Here is a 24,905-nt window from a genome sequence, read left to right as displayed (position 1 = left end):
ACAAGGGTGCCCACTAGCCCCCCTACTCTATGCCATGGCTGCAGATGGGCTCAATTGGCTGATAAAGGACAGGATAAACAAAGGAGAACTAGTGGGCATCAAACTTCCTAACGGTGAGCAAATGTGCACCCAGATGTTCGCGGATGATACCAACAGCCTCATTGCAAACGAAGAGGATAACATCAAGGTTCTCTGGAGTTGTCTCCAAATCTACTGTGAGGCTTCAGGATCCAAAGTCAATCACAGTAAAACAGGCATTAAAACTCTCATCGTACCCCCCCCATCGTGGCTTTTGGAAACAGGATGTCATAGCATCCAAGATGGAGAAATTTTCAGACTTCTTGGAATCCCCATGGGATTCAGGGTGTCAATGAAACAAAGATGGCAATGGGTAATGCAAAAAATAGAAAGTAAGCTTCTTAGATGGAAAAGGAAGCAACTGTCCCTAGCAGGAAGAATCATGGTCATTAACCACTTTATCATCCCAGCCACGATCTACTTCCTCAGTTGCTGGAGGCCTCCTGATGCTGATCTCAACGAATTCACCAAGCTCTGTAGAAACTACTTGTGGGGAGCTGACCCATGGATCAGAAGCAGACCTAAAGTTAAATGGGAGATCTGCACGGTCCCAAAATTTAAGGGAGGACTGGGGATTCTAGACATCCGCCTGATCGCAGACAGAATGGCCGCTAAATGGATAATCAGAGCTTTGGAAAATCCATCTGAAGACTGGGCTCAGCTTCTAGTCAAAGACCTCCCCAGATTTTCTATCACCGGCCACAATAAATGGGTAAATCTACCCATGACCACAATAGTAGCTTCAAAACATCCCATTACCCCCAAAGGGAGTCATCTTGTTACTTCAATCTGGAAAGCCTGGTTTAGATCTAAAGGAGCACTGTCCATCAATCTCAATGACAAGAAATCAGAAGGGATAATTGCTGCCGACTCCTGCTGGTGGTCCTTTTTCCCTCAGCCTCTTCTAGGTCCAGAAGAAGAGAATATTGCCCTCAATCTGCACAGGAAAGGACTGGCTACTTGGTCAGATATTTTTAACCCCACCACCGGTACTTGGCTCACAAGAGCAGAGTTGGTAGGCAAATACGACTGCAGAACCCCTGAACTAGATCTAGTACAAAGCAGAACTTCCCAATGGGATACCCAGGAAATCTGGAGAATCAGTAGTCCCCCCAGCTTCAACTTCCTGGCCTTTCGCTGGATAAAAAATAAACCCATTCTACCCATTCCCTATCTTGAAAAGTCTCCCCCTATCCAGGTTACTCTGAACCGCAGATGGAACATAGCCTGGGACAGGAAAAGATGGTACAGTTGCCTCAAAGAGCTGTGGAGCCAATTCATAGAACCTAAGAAATCTTGTCTCGCATGGCTGATGGCTTACAGAGCCATCTGGACCCAGTGTAAGGCAGCCAAGTTCAACATTGCCTCTGAACAATGTTCTAGATGTGGCCAGCCCGAGGACGATTTACACATATTCATTCACTGCAAGCACATCTCAGAATCCTACAAAGAGTTGCAGGCAGCTATTCTAAGCTGGGGGAAGGAAGTAAACTGGAAGAATACAATTCTTGGAGAAAATATAGGTTGTTCTACAGTTCTGTGGAATGTAATAAGGTGCGAATACATATGGCATGCATGGCTGCAGAGGTTAGCTGCCACTTTTGATAATCCTGAAATTAAGGGCCCTCCCCTAGCTGTATGCTTAATCACATCATGCAACAGATACTGGAACATCCAAACACAAGCCCTATTCAAGCTAGAGAAGATGCTGTTGATTAAATACCAAAAGAGGCAATCAGATTTCACAATGAATCAACTCGAAAAAAACCAGAGACAAGATCCTCCTACTCCTCTCAAAAGACAGAACATTAATAGAAACTATCAGAAGGATGCAGTAAACATTCCTAGCCCTCCCCTCACAGGAGAAGAGGGAAACAACAGACATGCAGTCACTAATCAACCAAGAGAAGTCAAAAAGGATACTAAGGAAAAGTGACCTATCGATTAGAAGGAGCCACCGCTGGCATGTCCATCAGGAACCCTGGAGAGGCTACCGCATCTCGGCAAAATCAGGTAAGCCCACAACCTCATGATCCCGATGTGCCAGATGCATCCGTTATGTACCTGCAAAGAAGGAAAGAGGCAGAGCCATCTTATCCTCCATCAAGAGAGAAGGCAGCCTGGTGCGTCAAGATTACTTCCAAGGGCCCCGGTAGTCCCCCTTCTGCCGCCAGGAGAGCCTACCACCTGGACTCAAGATATAAAAAAAAGAGAAGCAACTCAGAAGAGCCAAGAGACTTCGCATGAAGGTCTCTTGGTGGTCCCTGATAAGCCAGAATCTTCGACAACAGATGCCCAAATCAACAAGAGGTCGGATCCATCCTCATCTACCTCTTCCTTCTACCTGCAAAGAAAGGAAATGAGTCAGAATAGATTACTCCCTATATTCCAAACCTGCCGTAAATTAAAAATCAAGGGACCCAAAAGAAACCAATCCGCCCTGAAGGGCGAGGAAGCCTCAGGCCCCCAGAGATAGCCCCATGCTGCTGACAGAAGATCCCGGAATCAAGGTCAAGAAAGAAAGAAGCTGAACAGAAGGGCTTTCGCCCGAAGGCTGTCGAGGGAGCCAGAACCGTTTGTGCTTAAGAGGCATTCGAGGAAGAGCAATCAAGCGAGACGAAGATCCCTCGCAAGCCCCATCCGGCGACCTGAGGGAAAGAAGGAGTCGGCGTCTAGCCAGAGCAATAGAGAGCCCGATCCTCAGGAGGACGAAGGAGGTGAGGCGAGAGGAAATCATCATCAGATCGGTTGGAGATCGAGCAGGAACCAGTCTGGAAGAAGTGACATGCTCAATCCGCTCCTCCCAGACCACGTGGAGCACATGCTAACAAGCGTGTGACAACTGGCCGGAGCGACATAGAACCAGACAAGTGGCTTGTGTTGCCTCGGATCCTTTTTTTTTTTTTTCCTTTCTCATGCAAGATTTCGTGCTATGGCCACGCGCCAGCCATTAGGTAGTAGCTATGCATGATCGACACGTGGATGTCGTCCTTGTAATATCGCCCCTTCCTTAATCATAATTCATCAGCCTTTTTTTGAAAAAAAAATCTATTTGGCCCAACTTTCAAAGTTGGGAAAGGCTTTTTGAAACCTTCTCCAGTGTCTTCATTTTCCAGATGAAATGTCACTCAAAGCAATCAATCAGTGGCCAAAAGAGCAATCCTCACACATGCCTTTGAGTTAATGCTCAGAACTCGGATAGTTGAACTACCGGAACATGGGCCGGAACATGGGTAAGATAACCATAAAAATATATATGCCTATCTAGGCTAATTATTTGCCCGTCCCGGATGGGGTAAGGATCTAGTACCAATACTAGTTCCTGTGTTGTTGTTGCTGCTGCCCCTACCATTAGGGGTAGGAGGAGGTCATCTAAAACATGATATATTGAATTAAGAAAGATATGCACAAATGATTAACATAAGAAGAAGCTTCTTTTCATTATATATTTTGATTAAGTCCGAGGTCATCTGAAACATCATGATAGTTAAGAAAAAAGTTCACAAATCATTGAGATAAAAGAGCCTTTTCACGATACATTTTACAAAATTTTGCAAAGGCTTGTGACCGATGTTCATTGATGCTGATGTTTGATGGGACCACCAGAGCCTTGAATTCATGAAAATGGTTTTTGAAGGCGGCATCATATAAGAATCTTGCACATCTATCGTGTCTAGTCCCATGTAATTCATGTCTATAAGAAGAAACTCTAAATAAGAAGGGAAGAAAGTGTAGCAATTTGCAAAAGCCATGTCTCCCTCCAAGTAGTTTGGGTATGTTGGCATTATAATCAATTTTTCTCAATCTAAGATATGGAAAATATTTAAAGGGGCATTGGCTTTTCATTCTAACTCTCGCAACCCCCGCCTCTGTCACTTTTTTTTAAGGAAAATTGTGTATTTCTTCTACTAGTTGAATTTTTGAGCTCTTTATATTAATGATGATTGCATTACTAACCACGTAAGCACGTATGATACCCATAAATTGGGGCCTACCTAGTGGAATTTAGCATTGTGGATCCTTGGCAAAAATTAATAAATCAAACTCCCAAACGAAATTATTTTCTTTCATTTCAAATATGCAATTCGACTAAGCATTCTCAAGATCACCTCTACGATGTCTCCAATTCCAACATAGTTAAGTGCAGCAATTATGGATCCACACACTAAAGTACCATATTTTCAAGATCTTTGATTCAATCTGGGTATTGAGCTGAAGAAACCACACAAATATTTGATAAAAAGGAAACAGGCAAAATAACATTCCTAACAAGCATACAAAATATTGTTCCAAAATTATAGTCCCAAGAAGTACAAAATATGTTGTTTCAAAATTTCATTTAGAGAAGAATAAAGCAAATAAAAGATCAATAACCAAGTGCAAAAACAACAACACAACTCCCCCCCATTGCGGATGCCCGTTCTCGTCGCTCTACTTGTGTCATGATACATGGTGCTACGACTGAGCATCGTGTGTGCAACACTCAAAATGACGAACAACCGTTGTATAAGCAATATCTTTGTATCGTTTAAGCAATGTTACATCATTTAAGCAACATTGTCTGCATGGCATAAACGACGCATGCCATCGCATAAAGAAGGTTCATTTTAAAAATAAATAATATGATGTGATGAACGGGCAACGCTTAAGCAATGCCCAATGTCTCTTTTACGTGATTAAAAACTGGCGTAATAGTGCAACAGTTCTCTCTGTCTCTCTCACATATACACACTAAAGTACTCCTCTCTCTCTCTCTCTCTCTAGAGAACAGGATGAGTTGCAATCAACATTAATAGCAAATGTGCCCAATACATTGGTTGTTGTTAAGAAACCACCAACAAAGAAGAGTTCTTTCTTAAAAAAAGTACATTGACTACTACTCTCATGAATTATACTGAGAAAGTACCCATTACTAAGGTCACCAAAGTTATGCAAGTTTCCAGGCATTCCTTGACATCCCAAAAAAATAGTGTGCAGTCTCGGATAAATGATGGTGACCACTCATTCCTATTGGAATCATGCTCAAGGCTTCCTTGTTACAATGCCATAACGGATGAAATCAAAGAACTTTTTTAATCCTTTTGGGAATCTGAAACATGTGTCTCCCTTATTAACAAGAAAGATGTCTGCAGAAAAAGAATCGGACAAAACTATTACATCAAGCATCCGGTCCATCTTCTCGATTAGCCTCAAGTACATGAACCTTGTTTACTATAGTTACATGTGCTAACTATCATAGTACATTCACTGTTGATAAATGGCACACTTGTATACTAGTTATTAATGCTAACTACTATGACACATGCCTACTAGTTAGGAAACTCGCCAGTTATACTAATTAACATGCATGCATGCTAGCTAGAATAATAAATAATGATAAGTAACATACCTGCATGCTTGTTATTAATGCTAACTATGACACATGCCTACTAGTTAGGAAACTCGCCAATTATACTAATTGACATGCATACATGCTAGCTAGAATAATAAATAATGATAAGTAACATACCTGCATGCTTTTTATAGTATAGTTAGATGGTACGAATGAAAGAAGTTAATCTTTCTCTGCTTGACTCATTAATGCTAGCTAGCATACATGTATGCTCATTAGCACACTCATCAATGCTGATCAGCATACTTGATTACTTGTTAGAACATTGAATCATGTTAACTAGCATACCTTTATGCTAACTACCATACTTGCATGCTAACTAGTATAACTGCACGTTAATTAGCATGCTTGTTAGCATACCTGCATACTTTTGTTAAAACACTAAATCATGCTAACTATCATACTTGCATGTAAGTTGGCATATCTACATGCTAGTTAGCATAATTTCATGCTTGTTAGAACACTAAATCATGCTAACTACCATATATGCATGCTAATTAGCAAATTCATATTCTAACTATAGCATAATTACATGTTAGTTGGCATACCTACATGCTAGGTAGCATATTGCATACTTGTTAGAACACTAAATCATGCTAGTTACCAAACCTGAATGCTAATTAGCACATTCAACATTCTAACTAGCATAAGTACATGTTATTAGTTAGAATACTTGCTTACTAGTTAGCATGTTGCATGCTTGTTAGAACACTTAATTATGCTAACTACCATACCTGCATTCTAATTAGCGCATTCATAATGCTAACTAGCATGACTGCATGGTAACTCACATTCATAATGCTAACTAGCATGACTGCATGGTAACTCGCATACGTACATTCAAGTTAGAATAGTAAATCATTCTATTTAACATACTTGCATGATTGTTAGCACACTCATGTATGCTACTTAGCATACATGCATGCTAATTAGAATAGTAAATCATACCAACTAGTATACCCACGAATGTGGACTTATTCATTCATGCTTATGGATGTTTTGTTCTTATTTTGTAGATTGAGTTGTTTCAAAAATTCAAAGCTGCTCATCCTGATTTTACAATCTTTAATTACGCTCATTTGAGTATTTGAAGCCCTTGCTTGTTTGTCAAGTGAAGGATAGATATACATGCTACTATGATATCATGCTCAAATGTCTTTCTTCAAAGACCCTCAACAAGAGTGAATGTACGATAGATGTGAGTTTGTGTAGGAGATGCTGTAACCATGGGTTGCATCGCACTGGTTTGTACTTTCTGTGGTGTGACATAGTTAGGAATAAGCAGTCTACTCAAAGGAGAATTTTTTGGCCAATAAAAAGTCCTTCTAACCAAAGCCAAGGTACGCTATATCCCCGGATGTCCTCTCGATGGTGCATCATGACACTCAAATAGGATCCTCAATTTAATTTTTGGCACATCCGGTATGCAAACCTTATCATTTCGGAATAAAAGACCGTTTTGAATAAAAAATTGGTTGGCTTTTCCTTGATTCCCAAGGTTTTGATCTACCTCAGGGTTAAAACTTAATTTTACCAAATTCTAATATTTTCTATTAAAAAAAATATGTATTGTATTTTCCCTTGAGTGAATCATACAAGTTAGAAGTAATTTCTATGAAGCTAAGGTCATTAATTTCAACAATTCGACTCAATGCATGAGCAATTCTATTCAAGCTACCTTTTCTATATTTACTCATGAAATCAAAGTCCTACATCAATTCAGCCCATCTTGCCTTTCTACCTTTCAAGTTTGGTTGATCACAAATAATCTGCAAACACTGATGATCTGTCAAGACCATAAATTGAGACACGTAGAGATACTGTATTCATGCCTTTAAAGCATAAATAATTGCATACAAATCTTTCTCTTGAACTAGGTATCTAGTCTGTGCATCGTTGAGTTTCTTACTCTCGAAGGCCACAAGCTTCCCATCCTCGAACAAAGTTGTGCCTATCGCAAAATCACTAGCATCAGTCTCTACAATGTAAGCCCTACTACGATCTGCTAAGGCTAACACAGGAGCATATGGAACTTTATATTTCAAAGTATGAAAATTTTCCTATAGCTTCTCATTCCACTCAATTGGAGAATTAAACTTCTTATTTTTACCCTTAAGAAGGTTGGTAAAATGCACTGTCAACTTCGAATAATCCTTAACAGTTGTCCATCCTTGTACTCGATGAACATGGTCAAAACAAACCTAAGATCTCTTCAGATCACCATCTCCAATGTGCTACATATGGTTAACCCTAGATATAAGATCTTTTGTAGACATTTTTAATGCATAGCATCTTTCTGTCTCAAATCGGCTTCCATGAAAAAAAATCATAAGGACATTATCTTTCTATCTTAAATCAACTTCCATTAAAAAAAACTAAAGGCACATTATCTTTTTAAATCTAGGATGCTTGATTTGATTCCTTGTGCACTTGTCCTTCATTCTGAGATTCTCTAACCATTCATTGAATCTACACAAAACACAAACCTTTTGAACCATATAAGTAGATATTATTTTTAATGTGAATTTAAAAATATATAGTTGAGATGACACCTTTGGGATTAAATACATTTGCTAAAGAAGTTCGAACTACTCCATGTGATTGATGTTACTACCTTCTTTGACATGCTTTCTAACCACACAATCCAAGACCAAACGCTTTGCAATGTTCATTTGGATCTTTCTAGGACCCCAGGTTATAGCATTTGAAATTGCATCTTTAATAAGCTCTAAGGTACCCGAGGTTATAGCATTTGAAATTGCATCTTTAACAAGCTCTAAGGTACCTCTACAAAGCCATATTTGAAGATCCTCTTTGAACATCATGCATGTGCATACCTTGGTGTATCATTAGTCTTGACATCTATTTGTTGTGTGGCATACAATAATATGCCTTGACATATCTTTGTCATATGGCTTACAGAAATATGCTTGTGCATTACAAATAGCTTTGCATATTGGTCTACTTTTGCAATAAAAGCATGTCAATAATCCATAACCTTTCATCGAGAGGCTAATACGACACACTTTATGAGTCAATTTTCTTGATTCACCATTGTTTGCAAGTAATGAGCATTTTTCATATAAATAATAAATCAAATGATAGAAACAATTACTAGCCCAAGATGTCACTACTACATATTAGCCTAATACCGGGGCTTGTACCGGCGCTATTAAACGGGGTCTAAAAAAGCCTCGTCATCGGTATAAGCGCCGGTATAAGCGCCGGTATCATACCGTCGGTATACCTGTCGGGGGATAATACCGGCGCAGATACCGGCGCCTATACCGACGCTCACCGGGGGTAATACCGGCGCTTAAACCGGCCTTTATACCGACCTGTAAACCGACGTCTAAACCGGCCCCTATACCGTACCATATACCGAAGTGTAAACCGGCACCTATACCTAGGTATATACCGACGCTGATACCAGGGCAAATACCGACGCTGTAGCAGAAATTTTTTTTTGGGCAGAATAGTGCTGCCTGGCTGTTGCCTAGCTGCCTGCAATGAGCAGGATCAACAACAGCAGACAGACAGCACCATTCTGTCTACAATAGAGCACAAAAACAACCGTGCTCGTTTGCATATTTTCCTGATATCGACAAACAAGAAATTAAATTAAACATTAATACTCAAGAATGTTTTGATCATATTTCATTAGTTTGAAGGTCATCTTACATCATGGTAATGCCTCCCAATTGACGGTCTCTCCTTCTTCTTCAAGCATCTCAAACAAGGCCACAAGGCCATGTTTGTGAGCGTACTTCTCCTCTCGCCTGCTTGGTGGGCGATTCATGGCCAACTCCTGCACACACGATTAACAATTATAACTTTTAAAAAATCAACATTTAGCCCACATACATACATTCAAATAAATAAAATTGCTACAAACACTTACGAATTCATGGCGCATGGTTTCGTAACCACCACTCCCGAGATGAGAAGCCCCTATTGTTTGCAGTCTTGCCCTTGCCGCCTCTCTTTGTTGTTGAAACCTGTCTGGTGTCTCGGTGAGCTCCTGAGCAATCAAGGCATTTGCAATTGCAATTTAACAATCCCTTTCATATAAGCCATATGCATAAGTCTACCTGCGTACGCTCTATGCATAAGCCATATGCATAAGTCATATGCATAAGCCTTATGCATACGCTCTATGCATAAGTCTTATGCATACGCTCTATGCAAGACTTATGCATAATCTCTATGCATAAGCTCTATGCTATATGCCTTATGCACTATTATGCTAACCCTTAATCCCTTTCACATAAGCCTTACGCACACGCTCTATGCATAAGCCTTATGCACACGCTCTATGCATAAGCCTTATGCATAAGCTCTATGCATAAGCCTTATGCACACGCTCTATGCATAAGCCTTATGCATAAGCTCTATGCATAAGCCATATGCATAAGTCTACCTGCGTACGCTCTATGCATAAGCCATATGCATAAGTCATATGCATAAGTCTTATGCATACGCTCTATGCATAAGTCTTATGCATACGCTCTATGCAAGACTTATGCATAAGCTCTATGCATAAGCTCTATGCTATATGCCTTATGCACTATTATGCTAACCCTTAATCCCTTAAACATAAGCCTTATGCACACGCTCTATGCAATTACGCTCTATGCATAAGCCTTATGCACACGCTCTATGCATAAGCCTTATGCATAAGCTCTATGCATAAGCCATATGCATAAGTCTTATGCGTACGCTCTATGCATAAGCCATATGCATAAACTCTATGCATAAGTCATATGCATAAGTCTTATGCATACCCTCTATGCATAAGTCTCTTGCATACGCTCTATGCAAGACTTATGCATAAGCTCTATGCATAAGCTCTATGCTATATGCCTTATGCACTATGCTAACCCTTAATCCCATCACCCAATGGTGTAATAAACATGATCTTGTTTTACGTACATGGATAATAAAGATTGCAAGCTTATTATAGGTTTTATGCATAGATATTAAATTAATCGTATGTGTTGTAAGCTTACAAGAACCCAAAACTAACCCTAAACCATAAAACAAGGATGCAAAAATTCATATGAAATAGCATAAACAAGAAAAATCAAAAGAGGATCTACCTCTTTTTCGCAAAGCTGAAGGAGAGCTCGAGGATTGGTGAAAGATTGGTGAGGTGAAAGAGCTGCAAAACAAAATATTAAACAAACTAATTAGTAAATTAAACACAAAAAAAAGAACTAATACAAAACCCTAAAATCTCTATGCATGCATTAGGAGATCTATGCATACATAGAGAGCTCTAGATCTCAACATGCATAGAGAGCCAAAAAAAACACAAAACCCTAAATGTCTTAATTTTTCAATTAAAAACTAAAAGCAATTGCAATAACATGTTAGGAGAAGGAGAAGAGGAGAAAAGAAGAATGAAGGAGAAAAGAGGAGAGAGGAAAAAAGAGGAGAGAGAGGGAAAGAGAAGAGGGAGAGAAATTACCTCTTCCGCTTGATTAGTTGCGCACTCTCTGCGAAAAACCAGAAAATAGGCTCTCGGCTGTGAAAAACTTACGAGCGCCGGTATATGCGACGGAATATCTGTCGGAATATTCGTCGGTATATCCTACGGAATATGCGTCGGTATCGACGTCGGAATAAGCGTCGGTATAGGCGTCGGTATACGCGACGGGAAATGAAAATTTAAAAAAACCCCGCCATACTTGTCTCCTCCAACATGACGACGGACATACCGACGTTCGACATTTGCGTCGGTATTTTGGCGTCGGTATGTCCTCAACCTCTTGTAGTGTGTTCAATTCGGCGAGCCCATGATTCTGAGACTTCCATAAAGAGGATTAGCACATGCATACACACCACTGCTATAACTACTTTTTTTGACTATTCCAAGGAACTTCACATGCCTCTCGATCGGTTTGGTCTAACAATGACCATCAAGCTTTGCTCCATTCTTTTTATGGGAAAATCATGTGGACCAATTACACTAAAGAGCTTAAATGCAATATTGTAGTTGTAAATACCAGGAATCTCAACTTCTTCTAAAGAATTACATTCCAATAGTATTCTTCGTAAAATATGTGCATTACATTCTCTAGATAGAATAAATTACACAATAATGTTCTTTATGATCTCTTGATTGAGACCTACAGAAGCTGGAGATTCCTAAACAACAAGATCAATGAATGAAGAGGTTTGGTCTTTTTTTTTTTGCTTTGTAGAGACACCTCCAACCTTTATCTCACAAGGTTTTGAAAAGAAATCTCTTTATCCAAAATAATATATGGTTCTTATCCAACAATACTTGTTGACTCAATAGGCAAGAGCTCGCCCATCTCGCTAGATGCCAACTTTAATGTAAGCACAACCATGCCAACTTTTTGAAGTAAGCACAACTATGCCATGCTTGAATATCAACAAAATCTTTTCCATTGACAACCAAAAAATACCCATCTACTTGTTTTTTAATCGGTTCATTCTCAAACCTCCCAACCAAAATGTACAATAAAACAGATTCCATAATGTGAAAGTACCATAGAATACCAAATAAAAAGCTTGATAAAACACTAAACACAAAAAAAAGAACATAATCAACCAATGAAACCCCCCAAAAAGGTAAAAATTATAAACAAACATGTGAAAGAGAGAATATTGTAAGAAAACAAAAAAACAAATCAATACTATGATTTATTGCTTAATGTATCACGATTTTAAAGTGTAAACAAGAAGACAAAAGCTCATAAAGTTTTAAATATATAAAAATAATATTTTATATAAGAAAACTATAAATAAAAATAATCTCTATAATTTAGTATAAACACAAATCATGAATTAAATTACTAAATATAAAATCTATTTCTAGATTTTATCATAATAAACTAATAATAATTTATATATTATTAACTAATCATTAAATTTAACATTAAATGATAATTAAATTATCTTTACCTTTTACATAATTTTAATTAATTAATTAATTATACTGATTTATTTTTTTTATTTATTTTACTATTACTATTTGTTAATTTTTCAACTATTAGTCTTTCCCTACCTCTCTCTCTCTCTCTCTCCCCTTAATCTTTCTCTCAACCTCTCTTTTTTTCTCTCTCCTTCTCTACCTCTTTCTCTATGTCCCTCACTCTCCCTCTCCAAAACCTATCTCCCCCCCTCCCATGTTAGATTAAGGTGAACCCCCCCTCCCCATGATAGGGTGCTGACACCCTATCATGGGAGGAGGAAGAGGGTGGGCTCTCCCTAATCCCTCCTTCCCTACCTCTCTCTCACTCACTCTCTCTTCCCCCCCCTCTCTCTCTTTCTCTTTCTTCTAGATCTATCTCCCTGGCACCATATCATGGGAGGAGCGAGATCAGGCTCACCCTAGGTTATCTCCCCCCCCTCCCATGATAGGGCACCTGCTCCCTTTCATGGGAGGGGGGAAAGGCGAGCTCTCCCTACTATATATATATATATATATATATCTCCCCTTCCCCACATCTCCCTTTCCCTCTCTCTCTCCCTCTCCTGAATTTATATCCCCCCTAATGATAGGGTGTTGTCAGCGCCCTATCGTGGGAGGAGGAAGAGGGTGGGATCATCCTAATCTCTATCCCTACCTCTATGTCACTTTCTCTCCTTCCCTACCCTCTCTCTCTCTCTCTCTCTCTCTCTCTCTCTCTCTACATCTCCCTTTCCCTTTCCCTCTCCCTCTCCTGAATTTATCTCCTCCCCCCCCCGATAAGGTGCCAATGCCCTATCATCATAGGGGGGGTGAAAGGCGAGCTCGCCCTAATTTATCTCCCCCCTCCCATGATAGGGCATCGGTGCCATATCAAGGGAGGGGGAGGAGGGTAGGCTCGTCCTAGTCTCTCTCTCCTTACCTCTCTCCCACTCTCTCTGCTTACCTAATCTCTCTCCTCACCTCTCTCTCTCTCTCTCTCTCTCTCTCTCTCTATCTCTATCTCCTTACCTCTCACTCACTCTCTATCCTTCTCTATCTCTATCTCTCTCTCTCTCTTTCGAATCTATGCCCTCGTTGACTATTCTCTTCCCTCCCTCTCCCAAACTGTGCCCACATCTCGTTCCTCTCCCACCCTCCTGCCTAATATCTTTCCCTACATCTCCCTCACTCTCTCTCCTTTTGTACCTCCCTCTCTCACTCTCTCTCCTTTGTACCTCTCTCTCTCTCTCTCTCTCTCTCTCTCTCTCTCTCTCTCTCTCTCTCTCTCTCTCTCCATCCTCTTGAATCTATCTCCCTCCCATCTCCCATGAGAGGGCACTAACCTGTCTCATCAGAGGGCACTGACGTGTCATCAGAGGGGTGGGAGAGCGGGCTCGCCTTAATCAATCTCCCCCCTCTGCCTTATCGTGGGAGGGGGGAGGGCAAGCTCTCTCTCTCTCTCTCTCTCTCTCTCTCTCTCTCTCTCGACTGCACTATCCCCCTTGCACCCCCCCTTCCCCTCTCAATTGTACTCTCCCCCCTCCCCAACCTATGCCTCCATCTCTCTTCCCTCCCACCCTCGTGCCTAATCTCTCACCCTACCATTCCCTTACTCTCTCTCCTTCCTTGCCTCACTCTCTATCTCTCTCTCTCTCCCTCTCTCTCTCTCTCTCTCTCCATCACTCCCTCTGCTTCCCTACCTCTCTCTCTCTCTCTCTCTCTCTCCCCCCTATCTCTCTCTCCCTCACTCTCTCTCTCTCTCTCTCTCTCTCTCTCTCTCTCTCTCTCTCTCTCTCTCTCCCTCTCTCCCCCTCCCTCTTTTGGATCTTTCTTCGCCCTCCATGATAGGGCATCAATGCCCTATCATGGAGAAAAGCAGGGGGAGACTCGCCTCTCTCTCTCTCTCTCTCTCTCTCTCTCTCTCTCTCTCTCTCTCTCTCTCTCTCTCTCTCTCTCTCTCTCTCTCTCTCTCTCTCTCTCTCTCGGGGGTATGAGCAGGAGAGCGTAGTTGAGGAGGGGGGAAAGAGAGAGATTACGACGAGTCCCCCACGAACTACTGCATGACATTTGAGGAGGTTAGTTTTCTCAAAATTTTCTATTTATCATGTTAGCTTTCAATAATAATACTCGTTTATGTATATATTTCAAAATATACAATTAACACATTTATGCTTACGTGTGCCAAAAAATGTCGTACAGACTTCAAAGAGAGATACATGTTATTATCTTCCATCATGGTATGGAAGTTGGGGTCGTGGATCAATCATGCAAATACAAACCAACAAAATTGTGTATGGTGTTTCTTTACCATAACTCCATGGTAGTATGGAAGTTAGATGTGGATCAATCATGCAAACACAAACCAATGAAATTGTGCATGGTGTTTCTTTACCAATTCATCAGGTAGAACTCGATGTTGTATGTTGTGAAGAGATGAATGTACCACTCTCAATCCCGTGCACAATGGAGAGATATATCACCTTGATGGAGCAATTGGCTTTATCGTTCTTTGGCCAACCAAATTCTTGGTAGTAATAAGTTTTCTTAATTGTTTTGCATTCTAACAATTATGTTCAATCAATAATTTATGTGGTAAATTTAGTTCGATGATTAAGAAATATATTTTGGGAATAAAATAGAGAGAGTTACATTGTCTATGGAAGATGATAGAGTTAGAGTGCATGATCTTGAGAGAGAGACTGATCTGAAGTCACTGCCATTAAGGAAAAGAACTAAGCATACAATTGAGCAAGAAAAATCAAGATCTAAGACCAAAAGCCAGGTGGTAACATTCAAGAAAACCGAACGTACTAAAAAGAAGGATGAGGATTAAGTTCCATCTAGAGAGAAAGGTAACCAAGAAGTCTTGACAAAAAGGTTCTAGTGCACAAAAACAACATGTGTGGGTACAAACAAATGTTGTAGTAGAGAGTATAAGAAGAGATGCTACAAAAGTGTTAATCCAACTCTAGGATTAACAAGAGCCACCACCATTATCTTACATCAAGGAGTCACGGTAGATACACCGAAGGGTCATACATTCAAGATATCAAGCAATAGTGTCCAAAGCTACAACTTGGATAGCGCGCCCGTAATGGTGTGATGGAGTATTTATGGCGATTTTCGCTTCAAGAGTGTGTGGTAGCAAGTTATGATGAAGTCCTAAGTGATGTACTTCATGGGTATATTATGAGAGTAGTCATTGTAATAGCATTAGGCCTCTTATGAGCCTAAAGTGCTTCGTCGACCATAGTTTAAGTGAGTGTGAACACTCATGGCCATGTATATAAGTGAATTTCTCTCATAATACAATATACTCTCCCATTGTGCAATTGAGTCTTACTCTTGCTAATCCTCTTGCTAATCTCTCTCTCTTATGCTAACAATCATGCAGGTATGTTGTTAAATAGAATGATTTACTATTCTAACTTGAATGTAGGTATCTGAGTTACCATGCAGTTATGCTAGTTAGCATTATGAATGCGCTAATTAGAATGCATGTATGGTAGTTAGCATAATTAAGTGTTCTAACAAGCATGCAACATGCTAACTAGTAAGCAAGTATTCTAACTAATAACATGTAGTTATGCTAGTTAGAATGTTGAATGTGCCAATTAGCATTCAAGTATGGTAGCTAGCATGATTTAGTGTTCTTACAAGTATGCAATATACTAACTAGCATGTAAGTATGCCAACTAGCATGTAGGTATGCCAACTAACATGCAATTATGCTAGTTAGAATTATGAATGCGCTAATTAGCATGCATGTATGATGGTAGTTAGCATGATTTAGTGTTCTAACAAGCATGAAATTATACTAACTAGCATGTAGATATGCTAACTAACATGCAAGTATGGTAGTTAGCATGCAAGTATGGTAGTTAGCATGATTTAGTGTTCTAACAAGTATGCAGGTATGCTTACAAGCATACAAGCATGCTAATTAACATGCAGTTATACTAGTTAGCAAGCAAGTATGGTAGTTAGCACAAAGGTATGCTAGTTAACATGATTTAGTGTTCTAACAAGCAGTCAAGTATGGTGATCAGCATTGATGAGTGTGCTAATGAGCATACATCTATGCTAGCTAGCATTAATGAGTCAAGCAGAGAAAGATTAACTTCTTTCGTTCGTACCATCTAACTGTACTAACAAGCATGTAGGTATGTTACTTATCATTATTTATTGTTCTAGCTAGCATGCATGCATGTTAATTTGTATAATTAGCGAGTTTCCTAACTAGTAGTTAGGCAGGTGGCATAGTTAGCATGAATACCTAGTATGCAAGTATGCCATTTATCAACAGTGAATGTACTATGATAGTTAGCACATGTAACTAGTAAACAAGGTTCATGTACTTGAGGCTAATCGAGTAAATGGACCGGATGCTTGATGTAATAGTTTTGTTTGATTCTTTTTTTGCAGACATCTTTCTTGTTAAGGAAGACACATGTTTTAGACTCCCAGAAGGATTAAACAAGTTCTTTGATTTCATCCGTTATGGCATGGTAACGTGGAAGCCTTGAGCATGATTCCAATGAGAATAAGTGGTCACCATCATTTATTCAAGACTGCAGACTATTTTTTGGGATGTACAAGGAATGCCTAGAAACTTGCATTACTTTGGTGGCCTTAGTAATGGGCACTTTCTGAGTATAATTCATGAGAGTAGTGAATGTACTTTTCTTAAGAAAGAACTCTTCTTTTCTTGGTGGTTTCTTAACAACAACCAATGTATTAGGCACATTTGCTATTATTGTTGATTGCAGTTTATCCTGTTCTCTAGAGAGAGAGAGAGAGAGAGAGAGAGAGACAGAGAGATTAATGGGTTGGTGTTCTCCTAGATTATCTTTGATTCATTTGCTCAAAACATTAGTTTTTAGTGTCTTTATATAAAGTACACTAAGGGAATTTGGCTTTTCCATCGTAGCTCTTACATCTCCCGACTACAACTTTTTGTGGGAAACTATGTATGTCTTCTATTAACTGAATTTTAAATGAAATCTTTGAGTTCCTTATATTAATGATGATTGAGTTTTTACTTGAATACACATAAGATACTCACAAAACTGGCCTTCATCAATGGAAATATTTAGCATTGTGGAACCATGGTATAAAAAGTTAATCAAATTTACAATGGCATTGTTTTGTTTTATTCCAGCTATTCAACTTTCTCAAGCTCACCTCTATGATGTCTCCAATTTCAAAGTAGTTCAATGGAGCAATTATGGAACTACACACTAAAGTATCATATTATTAATTTCTTCCTTGCATTTTACTAGGTCATTGAATTTGGCTATTAAGTTGAACAAACCACACAAAGCTTTGATAAAAAGGAAAGAAGCAAAATTACAATCCCAACAAGTGAATAGCAATGCTGCAGTACAAATTGATCATCACGAAACTAGGTTTGAGGTTGGCAAGTACGGTTGCCATGGCTTCAAAAGCTGCAAAATAACATGCTCTTTACCAACAAAAACACACCCACACATGCTCAACAAGATGAGAAGTTCAAGAAATTGTCATCATCATTCTCACTCTCCTCATTCTCAAGGAAATGCACAAGAGAGATTTTGTAAGAACCAAGAGAGAGTAGAAGATTTTGTAAGAACCAAGAGAGAGTAGAAGAAGAGAGAAGAGAATATGAGAAATTTAATAATTTTTCAACATCATCCTCCTCACTCTCCTGAATCTCTTCCTCCATTGATGAAGAACAAGAAAATGCATAAGAGAGAGCTTGCAAGAACCAACAGAGAGAAAACAAGAGCGAAGAGGCACCTAAATCAACCCGTGAACTCTCCTCCAACTTCACCAACCTACTTTTGTCTTTCTTGATATTATAAAATTCGGAATACATCTTTTGTCAAAAGTTTAAAGACTTTATTTTTACAACTAAGGAGTTCTAAAAAGCATTCTGAAACCTTTCAAAACTATGAAACACACACACATAAAAGTGGCCATGGCAATTAAAGATTGCCGACCCGCTAATATGCCATGCTAGTTTACAATAAAGCATATAAAAATGAGTATATTTGTAGGAAAAATGCTAAACATTTATCAATTTAGCACCAAAATTATGCCCAAAATAGGAGGTTATCATTCCTCCTTTTCTTAGACTTTGAGCATCCTCATGAAAACTTTGAAAAGAAAGCTTTGCATTGGAATCAGCACCTCAAACATGTTGACAAAGAAACCACAAACACTCTATCACTTCTCTTTTCTCCAAGTTGGACCACCTCAATCGGCACCACCCATCCAAAACTCCAACACTTCTTTACACACCACACTCACACCATCTCCAACTCTTCAACTTCCTCTTTAACACCAAAACTTCTAAGGAAGTACCCTTTTATTTTGAAATAAATAAAGCAATACATCCCTCTAAACAAACCCAAATACGCCCCACCCTTACACTTATCAATAGAGCATCATCCCCTTTGTTTGTCATCAAGGCACCTTCATCTGGAGCAGTTAGACATCACTACTATGGTCATCACCCTGTTAATAATGCCTTGGCATCCATCTCTATTCACCATGGAGAGCGTTCAGGCTTATCTATAATTCTGTTAGAGAAGGCCAATATTGTAGCATGAATAAAGAAAAGGACAAACACAGATGGAATTAAAATATGGGACACTCAATGTGGTCAATGGAGTAGGTTTTTCTAGTTTTTATAACCACGTTGCACTAATCTAGTCCTCTTGTAGCTAAATCATGAGAAAAATTATTAAGTCCTAAGAGGTATCTCTCTTCATTCATTAAGTTATTCTCCACTCTAAATCCTTTCCATTCTTGTATCTTTCTAAGCTCTAGCTCTACTACACTAGTGTTTGTTAAATGTGCACACCTAGCATGGTTAGTTTAGCCTAAACTATTCTAAAAAAGGGTGTATTTGTTCCAACAAAAGTGGAGTTTTATAGGTATTCACCCTTATGTGAATAACATATGTTTTATAAAGTATATGAGCTTTTACAAATGTTTATTGCATTAACCAAAATACTCTTAAGAATGAGAGGGTGTAACCAATATGATGATGAACATCAAGACTAAGGATTTTAAAAAATGTGAAACATGCAAGCGGACCCTTAGCTGAATGTGGAACAAGTCGTCCAATGTTTAAATGTAGTTTTCCAAGAAAAATGCAGAGTTAACTCGATTGTTAACAAGAAGTCTGAGGTCGAAACGGTGGTTTTACAAGAACCCTTAACTTGATGTGACACATTGAGTACACGATTTAGAGGTGGGGATGAGTTTCAAATCCGATTGGTATAACTCAAGTAAAAAATTTAACCGTATTGAGAATTTTCAGCAAAGGCACACAGGCTGGCTCTAGAGCTCTGCAATACCAAAGGGCTACGCTCATGGTTCATGGTGTAGACGAGTGCCTAGGTGATGATGGTGGCCTTCTAGTACAAGGTGAAGAAGTAAAGGGCTACAACACCTGACTCCATCTTGCTCTGGGTGTAGTAAGTGTAGTTGCACTCAATCTCTAGGGTGTCTGCCCACGCAACCCCCTCTCGACAGCTCGGATCCCCTTACACTACAAAAGATCGACAGCTCCGATCCCCTTTGAAAAGAGATGCCTTACTTTTAAAGGTTTGAAATCGTTAGAGATTAAAGACCATATCATATTTATATGTAGAACTAAGGTTTAAAAACCCTCAAAAATTCATTTTAAGGAGAACCAAAGGTAATAAGAATATCACTAGATCTTTAATTTGAGATTTGTGAAAGTGTATTGGCCCAAGCACGGCGCTTCTTCTTGTCAATGAGCATAATTAAACAAGTGAAACTGGCCCTTCTTCTTGTCAATGAGCATAATCAAACACGTGAAACTAACAAGCTAACCACCCACTCACCCATAAAGAAACAGATAATGCAACGATAGAAAAAGAAACAGATAATGCAAAGATAGATAGAGAGTCATGGATGGCGTGACGCCTCTCCATTATTATTTATACATGCATGCATGCATGTTCCGTACTACTTACTCTACGTCAGAGGGCTCATTCCCGGGCCACTGGATGCTGGGGATGGATGATCTTGCCCTTCCAGATGCCCGGGCCACTGCATGCTGGGACGGAGGGGATGATCTTGCCCATCCAGATGCACAGCGTCTTGCCGTCTTTCTTATCCTTGAAGATAATAGTGTCCAAGATTCTGCTGCTGGCGCTGGTGCCGGCGGGCGAGAGCTCATACCATGACACATCACATGTTGGACTCATGATCAGCAAGCCATCACCAGAGCCGTTACCCTGAGCATTTAGGCCCGTGAAGATCGGGCCTCCCGTCGTCACCCATCTCCTCCGTATCCAGCCACGCGTCAGACATCTCAGTATCCCGTTCGATATCGAGACATCCTCCCATCCAAACGAGACATCCTGCCATCCAAACGAGACATCCTCCCATCCAGCCTTCTGCAGCTCCTCTACCGCCAGCTCATGAAGGCTTTTCTCATCCATCTTCTTGGCCTCAAAGGCCGAACGGAACTTCTCCAGAAGCACTTCATGAGAGCCAACGCTGCCCGCCTCCACCTCCATATTGCTTCAACCCCACGCACTGCAAGCACAACACCACAAGAGGACCCATCAACACCAACATAATCTCTCTCTCTCTCTCTCTCTCTCACACACACACACAAGTTACACCTACCAACACCAACATATATTGTTAAACATGCTGTTTGAAGCACAACGGGCGCTTACCTCTCTCTCTCTGTCGCTCTCTCTCAAACAACACAAAAGGCCGGTTTGATGCTGAAACAAAGCTCTCGTTTATATATATATATATATAGACAGAGAGAGAGAGAGAGAGAGAGAGACACTCAACAGTGACCTGCACATTTGGTCGGTGGACATCGCAGAAGACCATACACCTCACGTCTCTGCACATTTGGTCGGTGCATATCTCAGAAGACCATAGACCTCACGTCTCTTGGTGAAATTAAGCTATGCGCACCAATGAAATTTATTTGGGAGTGTACCAGAGAGTACCTTGGCCTTCACTGATGAAAACTCCCTGCGCAACAAAATCTATTTGGCCCAACTTTCAAAGTTGGGAAAGGCTTTTTGAAACCTTCTCCAGTGTCTTCATTTTCCAGATGAAATGTCACTCAAAGCAATCAATCAGTGGCCAAAAGAGCAATCCTCACACATGCCTTTGAGTTAATGCTCAGAACTCGGATAGTTGAACTACCGGAACATGGGTAAGATAACCATAAAAATATATATGCCTATCTAGGCTAATTATTTGCCCGTCCCGGATGGGGTAAGGATCTAGTACCAATACTAGTTCCTGGGGTAAGGATCTAGTACCAATACTAGTTCCTGTGTTGTTGCTGCTGCCCTAACCATTAGGGGTCGGAGGAGGTCATCTAAAACATGATGATATTGAATTAAGAAAGATACGCACAAATGATTACAATAAGAAGAAGCTTCTTTTCATTATATATTTTGATTAAGTCGGAGGTCATCTGAAACATCATGATATTTAAGAAAAAAATGCACAAATCATTGAGATAAAAGAGCCTTTTCACGATACATTTTACAAAATTTTGCAAAGGCTTATGACCGATGTTCATTGATGCTGATGTTCGATGGGACCACCAGAGCCTTGAATTCATAAAAATGGTTTTTGAAGGCGGCATTATATTCTTGCACATATATCGTGTCTAGTCCCATGTAATTCATGTCTATAAGAAGAAACTCTAAATAAGAAGGGAAGAAAGTGTAGCAATTTGCAAAAGCCATGTCTCCCTCCAAGTAGTTTGAGTATGTTGGTTTTATAATCAATTTTTCGCAATCTAAGATATGGAAAATATACAAAGGGGCATTGGCTTTCCATTCTAACTCTCGCAACCCCCGCCTCTGTCACATTTTTTTAAGGAAAACTGTGTATCTCTTCTACTAGTTGAACTTTTGAGCTCTTCATATTAATGATGATTGCATTACTAACCACGTAAGCACGTATGATACCCATAAATTGGGGCCTACCTAGTGGAATTTAGCTTTGTGGATCCTTGGCAAAAATTAATAAATCAAATTCCCAAATGAAATTATTTTCTTTCATTTCAAATATGCAATTCGACTAAGCATTCTCAAGATCACCTCTACGATGTCTCCAATTCCAACATAGTTAAGATCCACACACTAAAGTACCATATTTTCAAGATCTTTGATTCAATCTGGGTATTGAGTTGAAGAAACCACACAAATATTTGATAAAAAGGAAACAGGCAAAATAACAGTCCTAACAAGCATACAAAATGTTGTTCCAAAATTATAGTCCCAACAAGTACAAAATATGTTGTTTCAAAATTTCATTTAGAGAAGAATAAAGCAAATAAAAGATCAAAAACCAAGTGCAAAAACAACAACACAACTTCCCCCCCCTTGCGGATGCCCGTTTTCGTCGCTCTACGAGTGTCATGATACATGGTGCTACTACTGAGCATCGTATGTGCAACACTCAAAATGACGAACAACCGTTATATAAGCAATATCTTTCTATCGTTTAAGCAATGTTGCATCATTTAAGCAACATTGTCTGCATTGCATAAACGACGCAGGCCATCACATAAAGAAGGTTCATTTTAAAAATAAATATTATGATGTGATGAACGGGCAACGCTTAAGCAATGCCCAATGTCTCTTTTACCTGATTAAAAACTGGCGTAATAGTGCAACAGTTCTCTCTATCTCTCTCACATATACACACTAAAGTACTCCTCTCTCTCTCTCTCTCTCTCTCTCTCTCTCTCTCTCTCTCGAACAGGATGAATTGCAATCAACATTAATAGCAAATGTGCCCAATACATTAATTGTTGTTAAGAAACCACCAAGCAAAGAAGAGTTCTTTCTTAAAAAAAGTACATTGACTACTACTCTCATGAATTATACTCAGAAAGTCCATTACTAAGGTCACCAAAGTTATGCAAGTTTCTAGGCATTCCTTGACATCCCAAAAAATAGTGTGTAGTCTCAAATAAATGATGGTGACCACTCATTCTCATTGGAATCATGCTCAAGGCTTCCTTGTTACAATGCCATAACGGATGAAATCAAAGAACTTGTTTAATCCTTTCGGGAATCTGAAACATGTGTCTCCCTTATTAACAAGAAAGATGTCTTAGAAAAAGAATCGAACAAGACTATTACATCAAGCATCGGGTCCATCTTCTCGATTAGCCTCAAGTACATGAACCTTGTTTACTATAGTTGCATGTGCTAACTATCATAGTACATTCATTGTTGATAAATGGCATACTTGCATACTAGTTATTAATGCTAACTATGACACATGCCTACTAGTTAGGAAACTCGCCAGTTATACTAATTAACATGCATACATGCTAGCTAGAATAATAAATAATGATAAGTAACATACCTACATGCTTGTTATTAATGCTAACTATGACACATGCCTACTAGTTAGGAAACTCGCCAATTATACTAATTAACATGCATGCATGCTAGCTAGAATAATAAATAATGATAAGTAACATACCTGCATGCTTGTTAGTACAGTTAGATGGTACGAATGAAAGAAGTTAATCTTTCTCTGCTTGACTCATTAATGCTAGCTAGCATACATGTATGCTCATTAGCACACTCATCAATGCTGATCAGCATACTTGACTACTTGTTAGAACACTGAATCATGTTAACTAGCATACCTTTATGCTAACTACCATACTTGCATGCTAACTAGTATAACTGCATGTTAATTAGCATGCTTGTTAGCATACCTGCATACTTTTGTTAGAACACTAAATCATGCTAACTACCATACTTGCATGTAAGTTAGCATATCTACATGCTAGTTAGCATAATTTCATGCGTGTTAGAACACTGAATCATGCTAACTTCCATACATGCATGCTAATTAGCAAATTCATATTCTAACTATAGCATAATTGCATGTTAGTTGGCATACCTACATGCTAGGTAGCATATTGCATACTTGTTAGAACACTAAATCATGCTAGTTACCATACCTGAATGCTAATTAGCACATTCAACATTCTAACTAGCATAAGTACATGTTATTAGTTAGAATACTTGCTTACTAGTTAGCATGTTGCATTCTTGTTAGAACACTTAATTATGCTAATTACCATACGTGCATTCTAATTAGTGCATTCATAATGCTAACTAGCATGACTGCATGGTAACTCGCATACCTACATTCAAGTTAGAATAGTAAATCATTCTATTTAACATACTTGCATGATTGTAAGCACACTCATGTATGCTAACTAGCATACATGCATGCTAATTAGAATAGTAAATCATACCAACTAGTATACCCACGAATGTGGACTTATTCATTCATGCTTATGGATGCTTTGTAGGTTGAGTTGTTTCAAAAATTCAAAGCTGCTCATCTTGATTTTACAATCTTTAATTATGCTCATTTGAGTATTTAAAGCCCTTGCTTGTTTGTCGAGTGAAGGATAGATATACATGCTGCTATGATATCATGCTCAAATGTATTTCTTCAAAGACACTCAAC

The sequence above is a fragment of the Cibotium barometz genome, chromosome 53 (assembly GCF_041138505.1).
Source record: "Cibotium barometz isolate CiBa-2024 chromosome 53, ASM4113850v1, whole genome shotgun sequence".
Taxonomy (NCBI): domain Eukaryota; kingdom Viridiplantae; phylum Streptophyta; class Polypodiopsida; order Cyatheales; family Cibotiaceae; genus Cibotium; species Cibotium barometz.
The sequence above is the reverse complement of the archived record's forward strand: the minus strand, read 5'-3'. Positions refer to the sequence as shown.